We start from the raw sequence: 14,696 nt of genomic DNA, 5'->3' as shown, positions 1-14,696 counted from the left end.
ATGTATATATCTACATATATTGGAAAGTTTAAAGCAAGCTGTGAAAGCAACTTTTCTCATATGGTCTAGCGGTTAGGATTCCTGGTTTTCACCCAGGCGGCCCGGGTTCGACTCCCGGTATGGGAATGAGTGTTTTGCTAAGCTTGTGCCTGCATTCAAAGGCCTGCACCTTTCTTGCAGAATTAAGCGGCTTAGTTTGCAGATGCTCTTGGCAGCCAAAAATGCTGCGCTAACGAGGCCACTTGCAAGTGGTTGTTGATGCCATCCATGCTTAAAAATGAGTTTTCAAATCATGAAACTGATTTTTTTTCTACTTATTACTGAAAAAGGGTCTCAGCGGTTCCCATATGGTCTAGCGGTTAGGATTCCTGGTTCTCACCCAGGCGGCCCGGGTTCGACTCCCGGTATGGGAATGAGCATTTTCCTAAGCTTGCAACTACATCGAAAGACCCTCTGAATTAAGATAGCGCTCAAAAAGTTCATAAAAGTATCATTCAGGCTTGCCGTCTACAAGAGCACCTTTGCTTTTTCATCAAGAATGCCGTGACCCGGATTCGAACCGGGGTTGCTGCGGCCACAACGCAGAGTACTAACCACTATACGATCACGGCGACATTCACGAGCCAGGTAGGAGTCGAACCTACAATCTTCTGATCCGTAGTCAGACACGTTATCCATTGCGCCACTGGCCCTGTGTGAGAGGTTGCCACTAATCATGCTCCCCATTTTGGACTTTTGCTACGCTCGCAGCCATATTCAAATACCTCAACACGGTTGCTTTTAGCCCCTAGCCAAAACCCTTCTGCCTTGTTTGCTACCTTTCCATATTATCCAGTATCGTTTCGGTATTGAATGGCAAAGAGCAGTGCCTATCCAGTTAAGGCGGAGGGAAAAAACATGGATAGATCCATGCCCCGTGTGAGGATCGAACTCACGACCTTCAGATTATGAGACTGACGCGCTACCTACTGCGCTAACGAGGCATCTTGCGTGTGATTGGTTGTTGCCGTCCAGAGATAAGATGGAATTCTGTAAGCACAAAACCTCTTTTTTTTTTTTTTTTTTTTTTTTTTTTTAATATGTACATGTATATATCTACATATATTGGAAAGTTTAAAGCAAGCTGTGAAAGCAACTTTTCCCATATGGTCTAGCGGTTAGGATTCCTGGTTTTCACCCAGGCGGCCCGGGTTCGACTCCCGGTATGGGAATGAGTGTTTTGCTAAGCTTGTGCCTGCATTCAAAGGCCTGCACCTTTCTTGCAGAATTAAGCGGCTTAGTTTGCAGATGCTCTTGGCAGCCAAAAATGCTGCGCTAACGAGGCCACTTGCAAGTGGTTGTTGATGCCATCCATGCTTAAAAATGAGTTTTCAAATCATGAAACTGATTTTTTTTCTACTTATTACTGAAAAAGGGTCTCAGCGGTTCCCATATGGTCTAGCGGTTAGGATTCCTGGTTCTCACCCAGGCGGCCCGGGTTCGACTCCCGGTATGGGAATGAGCATTTTCCTAAGCTTGCAACTACATCGAAAGACCCTCTGAATTAAGATAGCGCTCAAAAAGTTCATAAAAGTATCATTCAGGCTTGCCGTCTACAAGAGGACCTTTGCTTTTTCATCAAGAATGCCGTGACCCGGATTCGAACCGGGGTTGCTGCGGCCACAACGCAGAGTACTAACCACTATACGATCACGGCGACATTCACGAGCCAGGTAGGAGTCGAACCTACAATCTTCTGAGCCGTAGTCAGACGCGTTATCCATTGCGCCACTGGCCCTGTGTGAGAGGTTGCCACTAATCATGCTCCCCATTTTGGACTTTTGCTACGCTCGCAGCCATATTCAAAGACCTCAACACGGTTGCTTTTAGCCCCTAGCCAAAACCCTTCTGCCTTGTTTGCTACCTTTCCATATTATCCAGTATCGTTTCGGTATTGAATGGCAAAGAGCAGTGCCTATCCAGTTAAGGCGGAGGGAAAAAACAAGGATAGATCCATGCCCCGTGTGAGGATCGAACTCACGACCTTCAGATTATGAGACTGACGCGCTACCTACTGCGCTAACGAGGCATCTTGCATGTGATTGGTTGTTGCCGTCCAGAGATAAGATGGAATTCTGTAAGCACAAAACTTCTTTTTTTTTTTTTTTTTTTTTTTTTTAATATGTACATGTATATATCTACATATATTGGAAAGTTTAAAGCAAGCTGTGAAAGCAACTTTTCTCATATGGTCTAGCGGTTAGGATTCCTGGTTTTCACCCAGGCGGCCCGGGTTCGACTCCCGGTATGGGAATGAGTGTTTTGCTAAGCTTGTGCCTGCATTCAAAGGCCTGCACCTTTCTTGCAGAATTAAGCGGCTTAGTTTGCAGATGCTCTTGGCAGCCAAAAATGCTGCGCTAACGAGGCCACTTGCAAGTGGTTGTTGATGCCATCCATGCTTAAAAATGAGTTTTCAAATCATGAAACTGATTTTTTTTCTACTTATTACTGAAAAAGGGTCTCAGCGGTTCCCATATGGTCTAGCGGTTAGGATTCCAGGTTCTCACCCAGGCGGCCCGGGTTCGACTCCCGGTATGGGAATGAGCATTTTCCTAAGCTTGCAACTACATCGAAAGACCCTCTGAATTAAGATAGCGCTCAAAAAGTTCATAAAAGTATCATTCAGGCTTGCCGTCTACAAGAGCACCTTTGCTTTTTCATCAAGAATGCCGTGACCCGGATTCGAACCGGGGTTGCTGCGGCCACAACACAGAGTACTAACCACTATACGATCACGGCGACATTCACGAGCCAGGTAGGAGTCGAACCTACAATCTTCTGATCCGTAGTCAGACGCGTTATCCATTGCGCCACTGGCCCTGTGTGAGAGGTTGCCACTAATCATGCTCCCCATTTTGGACTTTTGCTACGCTCGCAGCCATATTCAAATACCTCAACACGGTTGCTTTTAGCCCCTAGCCAAAACCCTTCTGCCTTGTTTGCTACCTTTCCATATTATCCAGTATCGTTTCGGTATTGAATGGCAAAGAGCAGTGCCTATCCAGTTAAGGCGGAGGGAAAAAACAAGGATAGATCCATGCCCCGTGTGAGGATCGAACTCACGACCTTCAGATTATGAGACTGACACGCTACCTACTGCGCTAACGAGGCATCTTGCGTGTGATTGGTTGTTGCCGTCCAGAGATAAGATGGAATTCTGTAAGCACAAAACTTCTTTTTTTTTTTTTTTTTTTTTTTTTTTTTTTTTTTTAATATGTACATGTATATATCTACATATATTGGAAAGTTTAAAGCAAGCTGTGAAAGCAACTTTTCTCATATGGTCTAGCGGTTAGGATTCCTGGTTTTCACCCAGGCGGCCCGGGTTCGACTCCCGGTATGGGAATGAGTGTTTTGCTAAGCTTGTGCCTGCATTCAAAGGCCTGCACCTTTCTTGCAGAATTAAGCGGCTTAGTTTGCAGATGCTCTTGGCAGCCAAAAATGCTGCGCTAACGAGGCCACTTGCAAGTGGTTGTTGATGCCATCCATGCTTAAAAATGAGTTTTCAAATCATGAAACTGATTTTTTTTCTACTTATTACTGAAAAAGGGTCTCAGCGGTTCCCATATGGTCTAGCGGTTAGGATTCCTGGTTCTCACCCAGGCGGCCCGGGTTCGATTCCCGGTATGGGAATGAGCATTTTCCTAAGCTTGCAACTACATCGAAAGACCCTCTGAATTAAGATAGCGCTCAAAAAGTTCATAAAAGTATCATTCAGGCTTGCCGTCTACAAGAGCACCTTTGCTTTTTCATCAAGAATGCCGTGACCCGGATTCGAACCGGGGTTGCTGCGGCCACAACGCAGAGTACTAACCACTATACGATCACGGCGACATTCACGAGCCAGGTAGGAGTCGAACCTACAATCTTCTGATCCGTAGTCAGACGCGTTATCCATTGCGCCACTGGCCCTGTGTGAGAGGTTGCCACTAATCATGCTCCCCATTTTGGACTTTTGCTACGCTCGCAGCCATATTCAAAGACCTCAACACGGTTGCTTTTAGCCCCTAGCCAAAACCCTTCTGCCTTGTTTGCTACCTTTCCATATTATCCAGTATCGTTTCGGTATTGAATGGCAAAGAGCAGTGCCTATCCAGTTAAGGCGGAGGGAAAAAACATGGATAGATCCATGCCCCGTGTGAGGATCGAACTCACGACCTTCAGATTATGAGACTGACGCGCTACCTACTGCGCTAACGAGGCATCTTGCGTGTGATTGGTTGTTGCCGTCCAGAGATAAGATGGAATTCTGTAAGCACAAAACCTCTTTTTTTTTTTTTTTTTTTTTTTTTTTTTTTTTTTTTTAATATGTACATGTATATATCTACATATATTGGAAAGTTTAAAGCAAGCTGTGAAAGCAACTTTTCCCATATGGTCTAGCGGTTAGGATTCCTGGTTTTCACCCAGGCGGCCCGGGTTCGACTCCCGGTATGGGAATGAGTGTTTTGCTAAGCTTGTGCCTGCATTCAAAGGCCTGCACCTTTCTTGCAGAATTAAGCGGCTTAGTTTGCAGATGCTCTTGGCAGCCAAAAATGCTGCGCTAACGAGGCCACTTGCAAGTGGTTGTTGATGCCATCCATGCTTAAAAATGAGTTTTCAAATCATGAAACTGATTTTTTTTCTACTTATTACTGAAAAAGGGTCTCAGCGGTTCCCATATGGTCTAGCGGTTAGGATTCCTGGTTCTCACCCAGGCGGCCCGGGTTCGACTCCCGGTATGGGAATGAGCATTTTCCTAAGCTTGCAACTACATCGAAAGACCCTCTGAATTAAGATAGCGCTCAAAAAGTTCATAAAAGTATCATTCAGGCTTGCCGTCTACAAGAGCACCTTTGCTTTTTCATCAAGAATGCCGTGACCCGGATTCGAACCGGGGTTGCTGCGGCCACAACGCAGAGTACTAACCACTATACGATCACGGCGACATTCACGAGCCAGGTAGGAGTCGAACCTACAATCTTCTGATCCGTAGTCAGACGCGTTATCCATTGCGCCACTGGCCCTGTGTGAGAGGTTGCCACTAATCATGCTCCCCATTTTGGACTTTTGCTACGCTCGCAGCCATATTCAAATACCTCAACACGGTTGCTTTTAGCCCCTAGCCAAAACCCTTCTGCCTTGTTTGCTACCTTTCCATATTATCCAGTATCGTTTCGGTATTGAATGGCAAAGAGCAGTGCCTATCCAGTTAAGGCGGAGGGAAAAAACAAGGATAGATCCATGCCCCGTGTGAGGATCGAACTCACGACCTTCAGATTATGAGACTGACGCGCTACCTACTGCGCTAACGAGGCATCTTGCATGTGATTGGTTGTTGCCGTCCAGAGATAAGATGGAATTCTGTAAGCACAAAACTTCTTTTTTTTTTTTTTTTTTTTTTTTTTTAATATGTACATGTATATATCTACATATATTGGAAAGTTTAAAGCAAGCTGTGAAAGCAACTTTTCTCATATGGTCTAGCGGTTAGGATTCCTGGTTTTCACCCAGGCGGCCCGGGTTCGACTCCCGGTATGGGAATGAGTGTTTTGCTAAGCTTGTGCCTGCATTCAAAGGCCTGCACCTTTCTTGCAGAATTAAGCGGCTTAGTTTGCAGATGCTCTTGGCAGCCAAAAATGCTGCGCTAACGAGGCCACTTGCAAGTGGTTGTTGATGCCATCCATGCTTAAAAATGAGTTTTCAAATCATGAAACTGATTTTTTTTCTACTTATTACTGAAAAAGGGTCTCAGCGGTTCCCATATGGTCTAGCGGTTAGGATTCCTGGTTCTCACCCAGGCGGCCCGGGTTCGACTCCCGGTATGGGAATGAGCATTTTCCTAAGCTTGCAACTACATCGAAAGACCCTCTGAATTAAGATAGCGCTCAAAAAGTTCATAAAAGTATCATTCAGGCTTGCCGTCTACAAGAGGACCTTTGCTTTTTCATCAAGAATGCCGTGACCCGGATTCGAACCGGGGTTGCTGCGGCCACAACGCAGAGTACTAACCACTATACGATCACGGCGACATTCACGAGCCAGGTAGGAGTCGAACCTACAATCTTCTGAGCCGTAGTCAGACGCGTTATCCATTGCGCCACTGGCCCTGTGTGAGAGGTTGCCACTAATCATGCTCCCCATTTTGGACTTTTGCTACGCTCGCAGCCATATTCAAAGACCTCAACACGGTTGCTTTTAGCCCCTAGCCAAAACCCTTCTGCCTTGTTTGCTACCTTTCCATATTATCCAGTATCGTTTCGGTATTGAATGGCAAAGAGCAGTGCCTATCCAGTTAAGGCGGAGGGAAAAAACAAGGATAGATCCATGCCCCGTGTGAGGATCGAACTCACGACCTTCAGATTATGAGACTGACGCGCTACCTACTGCGCTAACGAGGCATCTTGCATGTGATTGGTTGTTGCCGTCCAGAGATAAGATGGAATTCTGTAAGCACAAAACTTCTTTTTTTTTTTTTTTTTTTTTTTTTTTAATATGTACATGTATATATCTACATATATTGGAAAGTTTAAAGCAAGCTGTGAAAGCAACTTTTCTCATATGGTCTAGCGGTTAGGATTCCTGGTTTTCACCCAGGCGGCCCGGGTTCGACTCCCGGTATGGGAATGAGTGTTTTGCTAAGCTTGTGCCTGCATTCAAAGGCCTGCACCTTTCTTGCAGAATTAAGCGGCTTAGTTTGCAGATGCTCTTGGCAGCCAAAAATGCTGCGCTAACGAGGCCACTTGCAAGTGGTTGTTGATGCCATCCATGCTTAAAAATGAGTTTTCAAATCATGAAACTGATTTTTTTTCTACTTATTACTGAAAAAGGGTCTCAGCGGTTCCCATATGGTCTAGCGGTTAGGATTCCAGGTTCTCACCCAGGCGGCCCGGGTTCGACTCCCGGTATGGGAATGAGCATTTTCCTAAGCTTGCAACTACATCGAAAGACCCTCTGAATTAAGATAGCGCTCAAAAAGTTCATAAAAGTATCATTCAGGCTTGCCGTCTACAAGAGCACCTTTGCTTTTTCATCAAGAATGCCGTGACCCGGATTCGAACCGGGGTTGCTGCGGCCACAACACAGAGTACTAACCACTATACGATCACGGCGACATTCACGAGCCAGGTAGGAGTCGAACCTACAATCTTCTGATCCGTAGTCAGACGCGTTATCCATTGCGCCACTGGCCCTGTGTGAGAGGTTGCCACTAATCATGCTCCCCATTTTGGACTTTTGCTACGCTCGCAGCCATATTCAAATACCTCAACACGGTTGCTTTTAGCCCCTAGCCAAAACCCTTCTGCCTTGTTTGCTACCTTTCCATATTATCCAGTATCGTTTCGGTATTGAATGGCAAAGAGCAGTGCCTATCCAGTTAAGGCGGAGGGAAAAAACAAGGATAGATCCATGCCCCGTGTGAGGATCGAACTCACGACCTTCAGATTATGAGACTGACGCGCTACCTACTGCGCTAACGAGGCATCTTGCGTGTGATTGGTTGTTGCCGTCCAGAGATAAGATGGAATTCTGTAAGCACAAAACTTCTTTTTTTTTTTTTTTTTTTTTTTTTTTTTTTTTTTTAATATGTACATGTATATATCTACATATATTGGAAAGTTTAAAGCAAGCTGTGAAAGCAACTTTTCTCATATGGTCTAGCGGTTAGGATTCCTGGTTTTCACCCAGGCGGCCCGGGTTCGACTCCCGGTATGGGAATGAGTGTTTTGCTAAGCTTGTGCCTGCATTCAAAGGCCTGCACCTTTCTTGCAGAATTAAGCGGCTTAGTTTGCAGATGCTCTTGGCAGCCAAAAATGCTGCGCTAACGAGGCCACTTGCAAGTGGTTGTTGATGCCATCCATGCTTAAAAATGAGTTTTCAAATCATGAAACTGATTTTTTTTCTACTTATTACTGAAAAAGGGTCTCAGCGGTTCCCATATGGTCTAGCGGTTAGGATTCCTGGTTCTCACCCAGGCGGCCCGGGTTCGATTCCCGGTATGGGAATGAGCATTTTCCTAAGCTTGCAACTACATCGAAAGACCCTCTGAATTAAGATAGCGCTCAAAAAGTTCATAAAAGTATCATTCAGGCTTGCCGTCTACAAGAGCACCTTTGCTTTTTCATCAAGAATGCCGTGACCCGGATTCGAACCGGGGTTGCTGCGGCCACAACGCAGAGTACTAACCACTATACGATCACGGCGACATTCACGAGCCAGGTAGGAGTCGAACCTACAATCTTCTGATCCGTAGTCAGACGCGTTATCCATTGCGCCACTGGCCCTGTGTGAGAGGTTGCCACTAATCATGCTCCCCATTTTGGACTTTTGCTACGCTCGCAGCCATATTCAAAGACCTCAACACGGTTGCTTTTAGCCCCTAGCCAAAACCCTTCTGCCTTGTTTGCTACCTTTCCATATTATCCAGTATCGTTTCGGTATTGAATGGCAAAGAGCAGTGCCTATCCAGTTAAGGCGGAGGGAAAAAACATGGATAGATCCATGCCCCGTGTGAGGATCGAACTCACGACCTTCAGATTATGAGACTGACGCGCTACCTACTGCGCTAACGAGGCATCTTGCGTGTGATTGGTTGTTGCCGTCCAGAGATAAGATGGAATTCTGTAAGCACAAAACCTCTTTTTTTTTTTTTTTTTTTTTTTTTTTTTTTTTTTTAATATGTACATGTATATATCTACATATATTGGAAAGTTTAAAGCAAGCTGTGAAAGCAACTTTTCCCATATGGTCTAGCGGTTAGGATTCCTGGTTTTCACCCAGGCGGCCCGGGTTCGACTCCCGGTATGGGAATGAGTGTTTTGCTAAGCTTGTGCCTGCATTCAAAGGCCTGCACCTTTCTTGCAGAATTAAGCGGCTTAGTTTGCAGATGCTCTTGGCAGCCAAAAATGCTGCGCTAACGAGGCCACTTGCAAGTGGTTGTTGATGCCATCCATGCTTAAAAATGAGTTTTCAAATCATGAAACTGATTTTTTTTCTACTTATTACTGAAAAAGGGTCTCAGCGGTTCCCATATGGTCTAGCGGTTAGGATTCCTGGTTCTCACCCAGGCGGCCCGGGTTCGACTCCCGGTATGGGAATGAGCATTTTCCTAAGCTTGCAACTACATCGAAAGACCCTCTGAATTAAGATAGCGCTCAAAAAGTTCATAAAAGTATCATTCAGGCTTGCCGTCTACAAGAGCACCTTTGCTTTTTCATCAAGAATGCCGTGACCCGGATTCGAACCGGGGTTGCTGCGGCCACAACGCAGAGTACTAACCACTATACGATCACGGCGACATTCACGAGCCAGGTAGGAGTCGAACCTACAATCTTCTGATCCGTAGTCAGACGCGTTATCCATTGCGCCACTGGCCCTGTGTGAGAGGTTGCCACTAATCATGCTCCCCATTTTGGACTTTTGCTACGCTCGCAGCCATATTCAAATACCTCAACACGGTTGCTTTTAGCCCCTAGCCAAAACCCTTCTGCCTTGTTTGCTACCTTTCCATATTATCCAGTATCGTTTCGGTATTGAATGGCAAAGAGCAGTGCCTATCCAGTTAAGGCGGAGGGAAAAAACAAGGATAGATCCATGCCCCGTGTGAGGATCGAACTCACGACCTTCAGATTATGAGACTGACGCGCTACCTACTGCGCTAACGAGGCATCTTGCATGTGATTGGTTGTTGCCGTCCAGAGATAAGATGGAATTCTGTAAGCACAAAACTTCTTTTTTTTTTTTTTTTTTTTTTTTTTTTTTAATATGTACATGTATATATCTACATATATTGGAAAGTTTAAAGCAAGCTGTGAAAGCAACTTTTCTCATATGGTCTAGCGGTTAGGATTCCTGGTTTTCACCCAGGCGGCCCGGGTTCGACTCCCGGTATGGGAATGAGTGTTTTGCTAAGCTTGTGCCTGCATTCAAAGGCCTGCACCTTTCTTGCAGAATTAAGCGGCTTAGTTTGCAGATGCTCTTGGCAGCCAAAAATGCTGCGCTAACGAGGCCACTTGCAAGTGGTTGTTGATGCCATCCATGCTTAAAAATGAGTTTTCAAATCATGAAACTGATTTTTTTTCTACCTATTACTGAAAAAGGGTCTCAGCGGTTCCCATATGGTCTAGCGGTTAGGATTCCTGGTTCTCACCCAGGCGGCCCGGGTTCGACTCCCGGTATGGGAATGAGCATTTTCCTAAGCTTGCAACTACATCGAAAGACCCTCTGAATTAAGATAGCGCTCAAAAAGTTCATAAAAGTATCATTCAGGCTTGCCGTCTACAAGAGCACCTTTGCTTTTTCATCAAGAATGCCGTGACCCGGATTCGAACCGGGGTTGCTGCGGCCACAACGCAGAGTACTAACCACTATACGATCACGGCGACATTCACGAGCCAGGTAGGAGTCGAACCTACAATCTTCTGATCCGTAGTCAGACGCGTTATCCATTGCGCCACTGGCCCTGTGTGAGAGGTTGCCACTAATCATGCTCCCCATTTTGGACTTTTGCTACGCTCGCAGCCATATTCAAATACCTCAACACGGTTGCTTTTAGCCCCTAGCCAAAACCCTTCTGCCTTGTTTGCTACCTTTCCATATTATCCAGTATCGTTTCGGTATTGAATGGCAAAGAGCAGTGCCTATCCAGTTAAGGCGGAGGGAAAAAACAAGGATAGATCCATGCCCCGTGTGAGGATCGAACTCACGACCTTCAGATTATGAGACTGACGCGCTACCTACTGCGCTAACGAGGCATCTTGCATGTGATTGGTTGTTGCCGTCTAGAGATAAGATGGAATTCTGTAAGCACAAAACTTCTTTTTTTTTTTTTTTTTTTTTTTTTTTTTTTTTTTAATATGTACATGTATATATCTACATATATTGGAAAGTTTAAAGCAAGCTGTGAAAGCAACTTTTCTCATATGGTCTAGCGGTTAGGATTCCTGGTTTTCACCCAGGCGGCCCGGGTTCGACTCCCGGTATGGGAATGAGTGTTTTGCTAAGCTTGTGCCTGCATTCAAAGGCCTGCACCTTTCTTGCAGAATTAAGCGGCTTAGTTTGCAGATGCTCTTGGCAGCCAAAAATGCTGCGCTAACGAGGCCACTTGCAAGTGGTTGTTGATGCCATCCATGCTTAAAAATGAGTTTTCAAATCATGAAACTGATTTTTTTTCTACTTATTACTGAAAAAGGGTCTCAGCGGTTCCCATATGGTCTAGCGGTTAGGATTCCTGGTTCTCACCCAGGCGGCCCGGGTTCGACTCCCGGTATGGGAATGAGCATTTTCCTAAGCTTGCAACTACATCGAAAGACCCTCTGAATTAAGATAGCGCTCAAAAAGTTCATAAAAGTATCATTCAGGCTTGCCGTCTACAAGAGCACCTTTGCTTTTTCATCAAGAATGCCGTGACCCGGATTCGAACCGGGGTTGCTGCGGCCACAACGCAGAGTACTAACCACTATACGATCACGGCGACATTCACGAGCCAGGTAGGAGTCGAACCTACAATCTTCTGATCCGTAGTCAGACGCGTTATCCATTGCGCCACTGGCCCTGTGTGAGAGGTTGCCACTAATCATGCTCCCCATTTTGGACTTTTGCTACGCTCGCAGCCATATTCAAATACCTCAACACGGTTGCTTTTAGCCCCTAGCCAAAACCCTTCTGCCTTGTTTGCTACCTTTCCATATTATCCAGTATCGTTTCGGTATTGAATGGCAAAGAGCAGTGCCTATCCAGTTAAGGCGGAGGGAAAAAACAAGGATAGATCCATGCCCCGTGTGAGGATCGAACTCACGACCTTCAGATTATGAGACTGACGCGCTACCTACTGCGCTAACGAGGCATCTTGCATGTGATTGGTTGTTGCCGTCTAGAGATAAGATGGAATTCTGTAAGCACAAAACTTCTTTTTTTTTTTTTTTTTTTTTTTTTTTTTTTTTTTAATATGTACATGTATATATCTACATATATTGGAAAGTTTAAAGCAAGCTGTGAAAGCAACTTTTCTCATATGGTCTAGCGGTTAGGATTCCTGGTTTTCACCCAGGCGGCCCGGGTTCGACTCCCGGTATGGGAATGAGTGTTTTGCTAAGCTTGTGCCTGCATTCAAAGGCCTGCACCTTTCTTGCAGAATTAAGCGGCTTAGTTTGCAGATGCTCTTGGCAGCCAAAAATGCTGCGCTAACGAGGCCACTTGCAAGTGGTTGTTGATGCCATCCATGCTTAAAAATGAGTTTTCAAATCATGAAACTGATTTTTTTTCTACTTATTACTGAAAAAGGGTCTCAGCGGTTCCCATATGGTCTAGCGGTTAGGATTCCTGGTTCTCACCCAGGCGGCCCGGGTTCGACTCCCGGTATGGGAATGAGCATTTTCCTAAGCTTGCAACTACATCGAAAGACCCTCTGAATTAAGATAGCGCTCAAAAAGTTCATAAAAGTATCATTCAGGCTTGCCGTCTACAAGAGCACCTTTGCTTTTTCATCAAGAATGCCGTGACCCGGATTCGAACCGGGGTTGCTGCGGCCACAACGCAGAGTACTAACCACTATACGATCACGGCGACATTCACGAGCCAGGTAGGAGTCGAACCTACAATCTTCTGATCCGTAGTCAGACGCGTTATCCATTGCGCCACTGGCCCTGTGTGAGAGGTTGCCACTAATCATGCTCCCCATTTTGGACTTTTGCTACGCTCGCAGCCATATTCAAATACCTCAACACGGTTGCTTTTAGCCCCTAGCCAAAACCCTTCTGCCTTGTTTGCTACCTTTCCATATTATCCAGTATCGTTTCGGTATTGAATGGCAAAGAGCAGTGCCTATCCAGTTAAGGCGGAGGGAAAAAACAAGGATAGATCCATGCCCCGTGTGAGGATCGAACTCACGACCTTCAGATTATGAGACTGACGCGCTACCTACTGCGCTAACGAGGCATCTTGCATGTGATTGGTTGTTGCCGTCCAGAGATAAGATGGAATTCTGTAAGCACAAAACTTCTTTTTTTTTTTTTTTTTTTTTTTTTTTTTTTTTTAATATGTACATGTATATATCTACATATATTGGAAAGTTTAAAGCAAGCTGTGAAAGCAACTTTTCTCATATGGTCTAGCGGTTAGGATTCCTGGTTTTCACCCAGGCGGCCCGGGTTCGACTCCCGGTATGGGAATGAGTGTTTTGCTAAGCTTGTGCCTGCATTCAAAGGCCTGCACCTTTCTTGCAGAATTAAGCGGCTTAGTTTGCAGATGCTCTTGGCAGCCAAAAATGCTGCGCTAACGAGGCCACTTGCAAGTGGTTGTTGATGCCATCCATGCTTAAAAATGAGTTTTCAAATCATGAAACTGATTTTTTTTCTACTTATTACTGAAAAAGGGTCTCAGCGGTTCCCATATGGTCTAGCGGTTAGGATTCCTGGTTCTCACCCAGGCGGCCCGGGTTCGACTCCCGGTATGGGAATGAGCATTTTCCTAAGCTTGCAACTACATCGAAAGACCCTCTGAATTAAGATAGCGCTCAAAAAGTTCATAAAAGTATCATTCAGGCTTGCCGTCTACAAGAGCACCTTTGCTTTTTCATCAAGAATGCCGTGACCCGGATTCGAACCGGGGTTGCTGCGGCCACAACGCAGAGTACTAACCACTATACGATCACGGCGACATTCACGAGCCAGGTAGGAGTCGAACCTACAATCTTCTGATCCGTAGTCAGACACGTTATCCATTGCGCCACTGGCCCTGTGTGAGAGGTTGCCACTAATCATGCTCCCCATTTTGGACTTTTGCTACGCTCGCAGCCATATTCAAATACCTCAACACGGTTGCTTTTAGCCCCTAGCCAAAACCCTTCTGCCTTGTTTGCTACCTTTCCATATTATCCAGTATCGTTTCGGTATTGAATGGCAAAGAGCAGTGCCTATCCAGTTAAGGCGGAGGGAAAAAACAAGGATAGATCCATGCCCCGTGTGAGGATCGAACTCACGACCTTCAGATTATGAGACTGACGCGCTACCTACTGCGCTAACGAGGCATCTTGCATGTGATTGGTTGTTGCCGTCCAGAGATAAGATGGAATTCTGTAAGCACAAAACTTCTTTTTTTTTTTTTTTTTTTTTTAATATGTACATGTATATATCTACATATATTGGAAAGTTTAAAGCAAGCTGTGAAAGCAACTTTTCCCATATGGTCTAGCGGTTAGGATTCCTGGTTTTCACCCAGGCGGCCCGGGTTCGACTCCCGGTATGGGAATGAGTGTTTTGCTAAGCTTGTGCCTGCATTCAAAGGCCTGCACCTTTCTTGCAGAATTAAGCGGCTTAGTTTGCAGATGCTCTTGGCAGCCAAAAATGCTGCGCTAACGAGGCCACTTGCAAGTGGTTGTTGATGCCATCCATGCTTAAAAATGAGTTTTCAAATCATGAAACTGATTTTTTTTCTACTTATTACTGAAAAAGGGTCTCAGCGGTTCCCATATGGTCTAGCGGTTAGGATTCCTGGTTCTCACCCAGGCGGCCCGGGTTCGACTCCCGGTATGGGAATGAGCATTTTCCTAAGCTTGCAACTACATCGAAAGACCCTCTGAATTAAGATAGCGCTCAAAAAGTTCATAAAAGTATCATTCAGGCTTGCCGTCTACAAGAGCACCTTTGCTTTTTCATCAAGAATGCCGTGACCCGGATTCG

The 14,696-nt window shown here is 45.5% G+C and overlaps 49 non-coding genes across 49 annotated transcripts in view; 16 read left to right on the top strand and 33 right to left on the bottom strand.

Annotated features, from left to right (window-relative positions):
* Positions 1–341: 341 nt before the first annotated feature.
* TRNAE-CUC (transfer RNA glutamic acid (anticodon CUC)) lies at positions 342–413 on the top strand. Its single transcript has one exon. It is a non-coding gene; the product is annotated as a tRNA-Glu (tRNA).
* A 126-nt stretch (positions 414–539) lies between these two features.
* TRNAH-GUG (transfer RNA histidin (anticodon GUG)) lies at positions 540–611 on the bottom strand. The gene has a single exon. It is a non-coding gene; the product is annotated as a tRNA-His (tRNA).
* Positions 612–910: 299 nt separating this feature from the next.
* TRNAM-CAU (transfer RNA methionine (anticodon CAU)) lies at positions 911–983 on the bottom strand. The gene has a single exon. It is a non-coding gene; the product is annotated as a tRNA-Met (tRNA).
* Positions 984–1,139: 156 nt separating this feature from the next.
* On the top strand, positions 1,140–1,211 carry TRNAE-UUC (transfer RNA glutamic acid (anticodon UUC)). Its single transcript has one exon. It is a non-coding gene; the product is annotated as a tRNA-Glu (tRNA).
* A 215-nt stretch (positions 1,212–1,426) lies between these two features.
* On the top strand, positions 1,427–1,498 carry TRNAE-CUC (transfer RNA glutamic acid (anticodon CUC)). Its single transcript has one exon. It is a non-coding gene; the product is annotated as a tRNA-Glu (tRNA).
* Positions 1,499–1,624: 126 nt separating this feature from the next.
* TRNAH-GUG (transfer RNA histidin (anticodon GUG)) lies at positions 1,625–1,696 on the bottom strand. Its single transcript has one exon. It is a non-coding gene; the product is annotated as a tRNA-His (tRNA).
* Positions 1,697–1,995: 299 nt separating this feature from the next.
* On the bottom strand, positions 1,996–2,068 carry TRNAM-CAU (transfer RNA methionine (anticodon CAU)). The gene has a single exon. It is a non-coding gene; the product is annotated as a tRNA-Met (tRNA).
* A 718-nt stretch (positions 2,069–2,786) lies between these two features.
* TRNAR-ACG (transfer RNA arginine (anticodon ACG)) lies at positions 2,787–2,859 on the bottom strand. Its single transcript has one exon. It is a non-coding gene; the product is annotated as a tRNA-Arg (tRNA).
* A 741-nt stretch (positions 2,860–3,600) lies between these two features.
* Positions 3,601–3,672, top strand: TRNAE-CUC (transfer RNA glutamic acid (anticodon CUC)). The gene has a single exon. It is a non-coding gene; the product is annotated as a tRNA-Glu (tRNA).
* Positions 3,673–3,798: 126 nt separating this feature from the next.
* TRNAH-GUG (transfer RNA histidin (anticodon GUG)) lies at positions 3,799–3,870 on the bottom strand. Its single transcript has one exon. It is a non-coding gene; the product is annotated as a tRNA-His (tRNA).
* Positions 3,871–3,878: 8 nt separating this feature from the next.
* Positions 3,879–3,951, bottom strand: TRNAR-ACG (transfer RNA arginine (anticodon ACG)). The gene has a single exon. It is a non-coding gene; the product is annotated as a tRNA-Arg (tRNA).
* Positions 3,952–4,169: 218 nt separating this feature from the next.
* On the bottom strand, positions 4,170–4,242 carry TRNAM-CAU (transfer RNA methionine (anticodon CAU)). The gene has a single exon. It is a non-coding gene; the product is annotated as a tRNA-Met (tRNA).
* Positions 4,243–4,407: 165 nt separating this feature from the next.
* On the top strand, positions 4,408–4,479 carry TRNAE-UUC (transfer RNA glutamic acid (anticodon UUC)). The gene has a single exon. It is a non-coding gene; the product is annotated as a tRNA-Glu (tRNA).
* Positions 4,480–4,694: 215 nt separating this feature from the next.
* Positions 4,695–4,766, top strand: TRNAE-CUC (transfer RNA glutamic acid (anticodon CUC)). The gene has a single exon. It is a non-coding gene; the product is annotated as a tRNA-Glu (tRNA).
* A 126-nt stretch (positions 4,767–4,892) lies between these two features.
* Positions 4,893–4,964, bottom strand: TRNAH-GUG (transfer RNA histidin (anticodon GUG)). Its single transcript has one exon. It is a non-coding gene; the product is annotated as a tRNA-His (tRNA).
* An 8-nt stretch (positions 4,965–4,972) lies between these two features.
* TRNAR-ACG (transfer RNA arginine (anticodon ACG)) lies at positions 4,973–5,045 on the bottom strand. Its single transcript has one exon. It is a non-coding gene; the product is annotated as a tRNA-Arg (tRNA).
* Positions 5,046–5,263: 218 nt separating this feature from the next.
* On the bottom strand, positions 5,264–5,336 carry TRNAM-CAU (transfer RNA methionine (anticodon CAU)). The gene has a single exon. It is a non-coding gene; the product is annotated as a tRNA-Met (tRNA).
* A 441-nt stretch (positions 5,337–5,777) lies between these two features.
* Positions 5,778–5,849, top strand: TRNAE-CUC (transfer RNA glutamic acid (anticodon CUC)). The gene has a single exon. It is a non-coding gene; the product is annotated as a tRNA-Glu (tRNA).
* Positions 5,850–5,975: 126 nt separating this feature from the next.
* On the bottom strand, positions 5,976–6,047 carry TRNAH-GUG (transfer RNA histidin (anticodon GUG)). Its single transcript has one exon. It is a non-coding gene; the product is annotated as a tRNA-His (tRNA).
* A 299-nt stretch (positions 6,048–6,346) lies between these two features.
* TRNAM-CAU (transfer RNA methionine (anticodon CAU)) lies at positions 6,347–6,419 on the bottom strand. Its single transcript has one exon. It is a non-coding gene; the product is annotated as a tRNA-Met (tRNA).
* Positions 6,420–7,138: 719 nt separating this feature from the next.
* TRNAR-ACG (transfer RNA arginine (anticodon ACG)) lies at positions 7,139–7,211 on the bottom strand. The gene has a single exon. It is a non-coding gene; the product is annotated as a tRNA-Arg (tRNA).
* A 218-nt stretch (positions 7,212–7,429) lies between these two features.
* On the bottom strand, positions 7,430–7,502 carry TRNAM-CAU (transfer RNA methionine (anticodon CAU)). Its single transcript has one exon. It is a non-coding gene; the product is annotated as a tRNA-Met (tRNA).
* Positions 7,503–7,952: 450 nt separating this feature from the next.
* Positions 7,953–8,024, top strand: TRNAE-CUC (transfer RNA glutamic acid (anticodon CUC)). The gene has a single exon. It is a non-coding gene; the product is annotated as a tRNA-Glu (tRNA).
* Positions 8,025–8,150: 126 nt separating this feature from the next.
* TRNAH-GUG (transfer RNA histidin (anticodon GUG)) lies at positions 8,151–8,222 on the bottom strand. The gene has a single exon. It is a non-coding gene; the product is annotated as a tRNA-His (tRNA).
* Positions 8,223–8,230: 8 nt separating this feature from the next.
* Positions 8,231–8,303, bottom strand: TRNAR-ACG (transfer RNA arginine (anticodon ACG)). Its single transcript has one exon. It is a non-coding gene; the product is annotated as a tRNA-Arg (tRNA).
* Positions 8,304–8,521: 218 nt separating this feature from the next.
* TRNAM-CAU (transfer RNA methionine (anticodon CAU)) lies at positions 8,522–8,594 on the bottom strand. Its single transcript has one exon. It is a non-coding gene; the product is annotated as a tRNA-Met (tRNA).
* Positions 8,595–8,757: 163 nt separating this feature from the next.
* On the top strand, positions 8,758–8,829 carry TRNAE-UUC (transfer RNA glutamic acid (anticodon UUC)). The gene has a single exon. It is a non-coding gene; the product is annotated as a tRNA-Glu (tRNA).
* Positions 8,830–9,044: 215 nt separating this feature from the next.
* Positions 9,045–9,116, top strand: TRNAE-CUC (transfer RNA glutamic acid (anticodon CUC)). The gene has a single exon. It is a non-coding gene; the product is annotated as a tRNA-Glu (tRNA).
* Positions 9,117–9,242: 126 nt separating this feature from the next.
* On the bottom strand, positions 9,243–9,314 carry TRNAH-GUG (transfer RNA histidin (anticodon GUG)). The gene has a single exon. It is a non-coding gene; the product is annotated as a tRNA-His (tRNA).
* An 8-nt stretch (positions 9,315–9,322) lies between these two features.
* TRNAR-ACG (transfer RNA arginine (anticodon ACG)) lies at positions 9,323–9,395 on the bottom strand. The gene has a single exon. It is a non-coding gene; the product is annotated as a tRNA-Arg (tRNA).
* A 218-nt stretch (positions 9,396–9,613) lies between these two features.
* TRNAM-CAU (transfer RNA methionine (anticodon CAU)) lies at positions 9,614–9,686 on the bottom strand. Its single transcript has one exon. It is a non-coding gene; the product is annotated as a tRNA-Met (tRNA).
* A 444-nt stretch (positions 9,687–10,130) lies between these two features.
* Positions 10,131–10,202, top strand: TRNAE-CUC (transfer RNA glutamic acid (anticodon CUC)). The gene has a single exon. It is a non-coding gene; the product is annotated as a tRNA-Glu (tRNA).
* Positions 10,203–10,328: 126 nt separating this feature from the next.
* On the bottom strand, positions 10,329–10,400 carry TRNAH-GUG (transfer RNA histidin (anticodon GUG)). The gene has a single exon. It is a non-coding gene; the product is annotated as a tRNA-His (tRNA).
* An 8-nt stretch (positions 10,401–10,408) lies between these two features.
* TRNAR-ACG (transfer RNA arginine (anticodon ACG)) lies at positions 10,409–10,481 on the bottom strand. Its single transcript has one exon. It is a non-coding gene; the product is annotated as a tRNA-Arg (tRNA).
* Positions 10,482–10,699: 218 nt separating this feature from the next.
* TRNAM-CAU (transfer RNA methionine (anticodon CAU)) lies at positions 10,700–10,772 on the bottom strand. Its single transcript has one exon. It is a non-coding gene; the product is annotated as a tRNA-Met (tRNA).
* Positions 10,773–11,221: 449 nt separating this feature from the next.
* On the top strand, positions 11,222–11,293 carry TRNAE-CUC (transfer RNA glutamic acid (anticodon CUC)). The gene has a single exon. It is a non-coding gene; the product is annotated as a tRNA-Glu (tRNA).
* Positions 11,294–11,419: 126 nt separating this feature from the next.
* On the bottom strand, positions 11,420–11,491 carry TRNAH-GUG (transfer RNA histidin (anticodon GUG)). The gene has a single exon. It is a non-coding gene; the product is annotated as a tRNA-His (tRNA).
* Positions 11,492–11,499: 8 nt separating this feature from the next.
* TRNAR-ACG (transfer RNA arginine (anticodon ACG)) lies at positions 11,500–11,572 on the bottom strand. The gene has a single exon. It is a non-coding gene; the product is annotated as a tRNA-Arg (tRNA).
* A 218-nt stretch (positions 11,573–11,790) lies between these two features.
* Positions 11,791–11,863, bottom strand: TRNAM-CAU (transfer RNA methionine (anticodon CAU)). Its single transcript has one exon. It is a non-coding gene; the product is annotated as a tRNA-Met (tRNA).
* Positions 11,864–12,312: 449 nt separating this feature from the next.
* Positions 12,313–12,384, top strand: TRNAE-CUC (transfer RNA glutamic acid (anticodon CUC)). The gene has a single exon. It is a non-coding gene; the product is annotated as a tRNA-Glu (tRNA).
* Positions 12,385–12,510: 126 nt separating this feature from the next.
* On the bottom strand, positions 12,511–12,582 carry TRNAH-GUG (transfer RNA histidin (anticodon GUG)). Its single transcript has one exon. It is a non-coding gene; the product is annotated as a tRNA-His (tRNA).
* An 8-nt stretch (positions 12,583–12,590) lies between these two features.
* On the bottom strand, positions 12,591–12,663 carry TRNAR-ACG (transfer RNA arginine (anticodon ACG)). The gene has a single exon. It is a non-coding gene; the product is annotated as a tRNA-Arg (tRNA).
* Positions 12,664–12,881: 218 nt separating this feature from the next.
* TRNAM-CAU (transfer RNA methionine (anticodon CAU)) lies at positions 12,882–12,954 on the bottom strand. Its single transcript has one exon. It is a non-coding gene; the product is annotated as a tRNA-Met (tRNA).
* A 448-nt stretch (positions 12,955–13,402) lies between these two features.
* TRNAE-CUC (transfer RNA glutamic acid (anticodon CUC)) lies at positions 13,403–13,474 on the top strand. Its single transcript has one exon. It is a non-coding gene; the product is annotated as a tRNA-Glu (tRNA).
* Positions 13,475–13,600: 126 nt separating this feature from the next.
* TRNAH-GUG (transfer RNA histidin (anticodon GUG)) lies at positions 13,601–13,672 on the bottom strand. Its single transcript has one exon. It is a non-coding gene; the product is annotated as a tRNA-His (tRNA).
* A 299-nt stretch (positions 13,673–13,971) lies between these two features.
* TRNAM-CAU (transfer RNA methionine (anticodon CAU)) lies at positions 13,972–14,044 on the bottom strand. Its single transcript has one exon. It is a non-coding gene; the product is annotated as a tRNA-Met (tRNA).
* Positions 14,045–14,193: 149 nt separating this feature from the next.
* On the top strand, positions 14,194–14,265 carry TRNAE-UUC (transfer RNA glutamic acid (anticodon UUC)). Its single transcript has one exon. It is a non-coding gene; the product is annotated as a tRNA-Glu (tRNA).
* A 215-nt stretch (positions 14,266–14,480) lies between these two features.
* TRNAE-CUC (transfer RNA glutamic acid (anticodon CUC)) lies at positions 14,481–14,552 on the top strand. The gene has a single exon. It is a non-coding gene; the product is annotated as a tRNA-Glu (tRNA).
* Positions 14,553–14,678: 126 nt separating this feature from the next.
* Positions 14,679–14,696, bottom strand: part of TRNAH-GUG (transfer RNA histidin (anticodon GUG)) — a 72-nt gene continuing 54 nt past the window's right edge. Inside the window, exon 1 of the tRNA in view lies at positions 14,679–14,696. This exon is cut by the window's right edge and continues 54 nt beyond it. This is a non-coding gene — a tRNA (tRNA-His).

The sequence above is a fragment of the Eleutherodactylus coqui genome, chromosome 2 (assembly GCF_035609145.1).
Source record: "Eleutherodactylus coqui strain aEleCoq1 chromosome 2, aEleCoq1.hap1, whole genome shotgun sequence".
NCBI classification, from domain to species: domain Eukaryota; kingdom Metazoa; phylum Chordata; class Amphibia; order Anura; family Eleutherodactylidae; genus Eleutherodactylus; species Eleutherodactylus coqui.
Note: the sequence above shows the minus strand (reverse complement) of the source record. Positions and strands in the feature narration are given on the sequence as shown.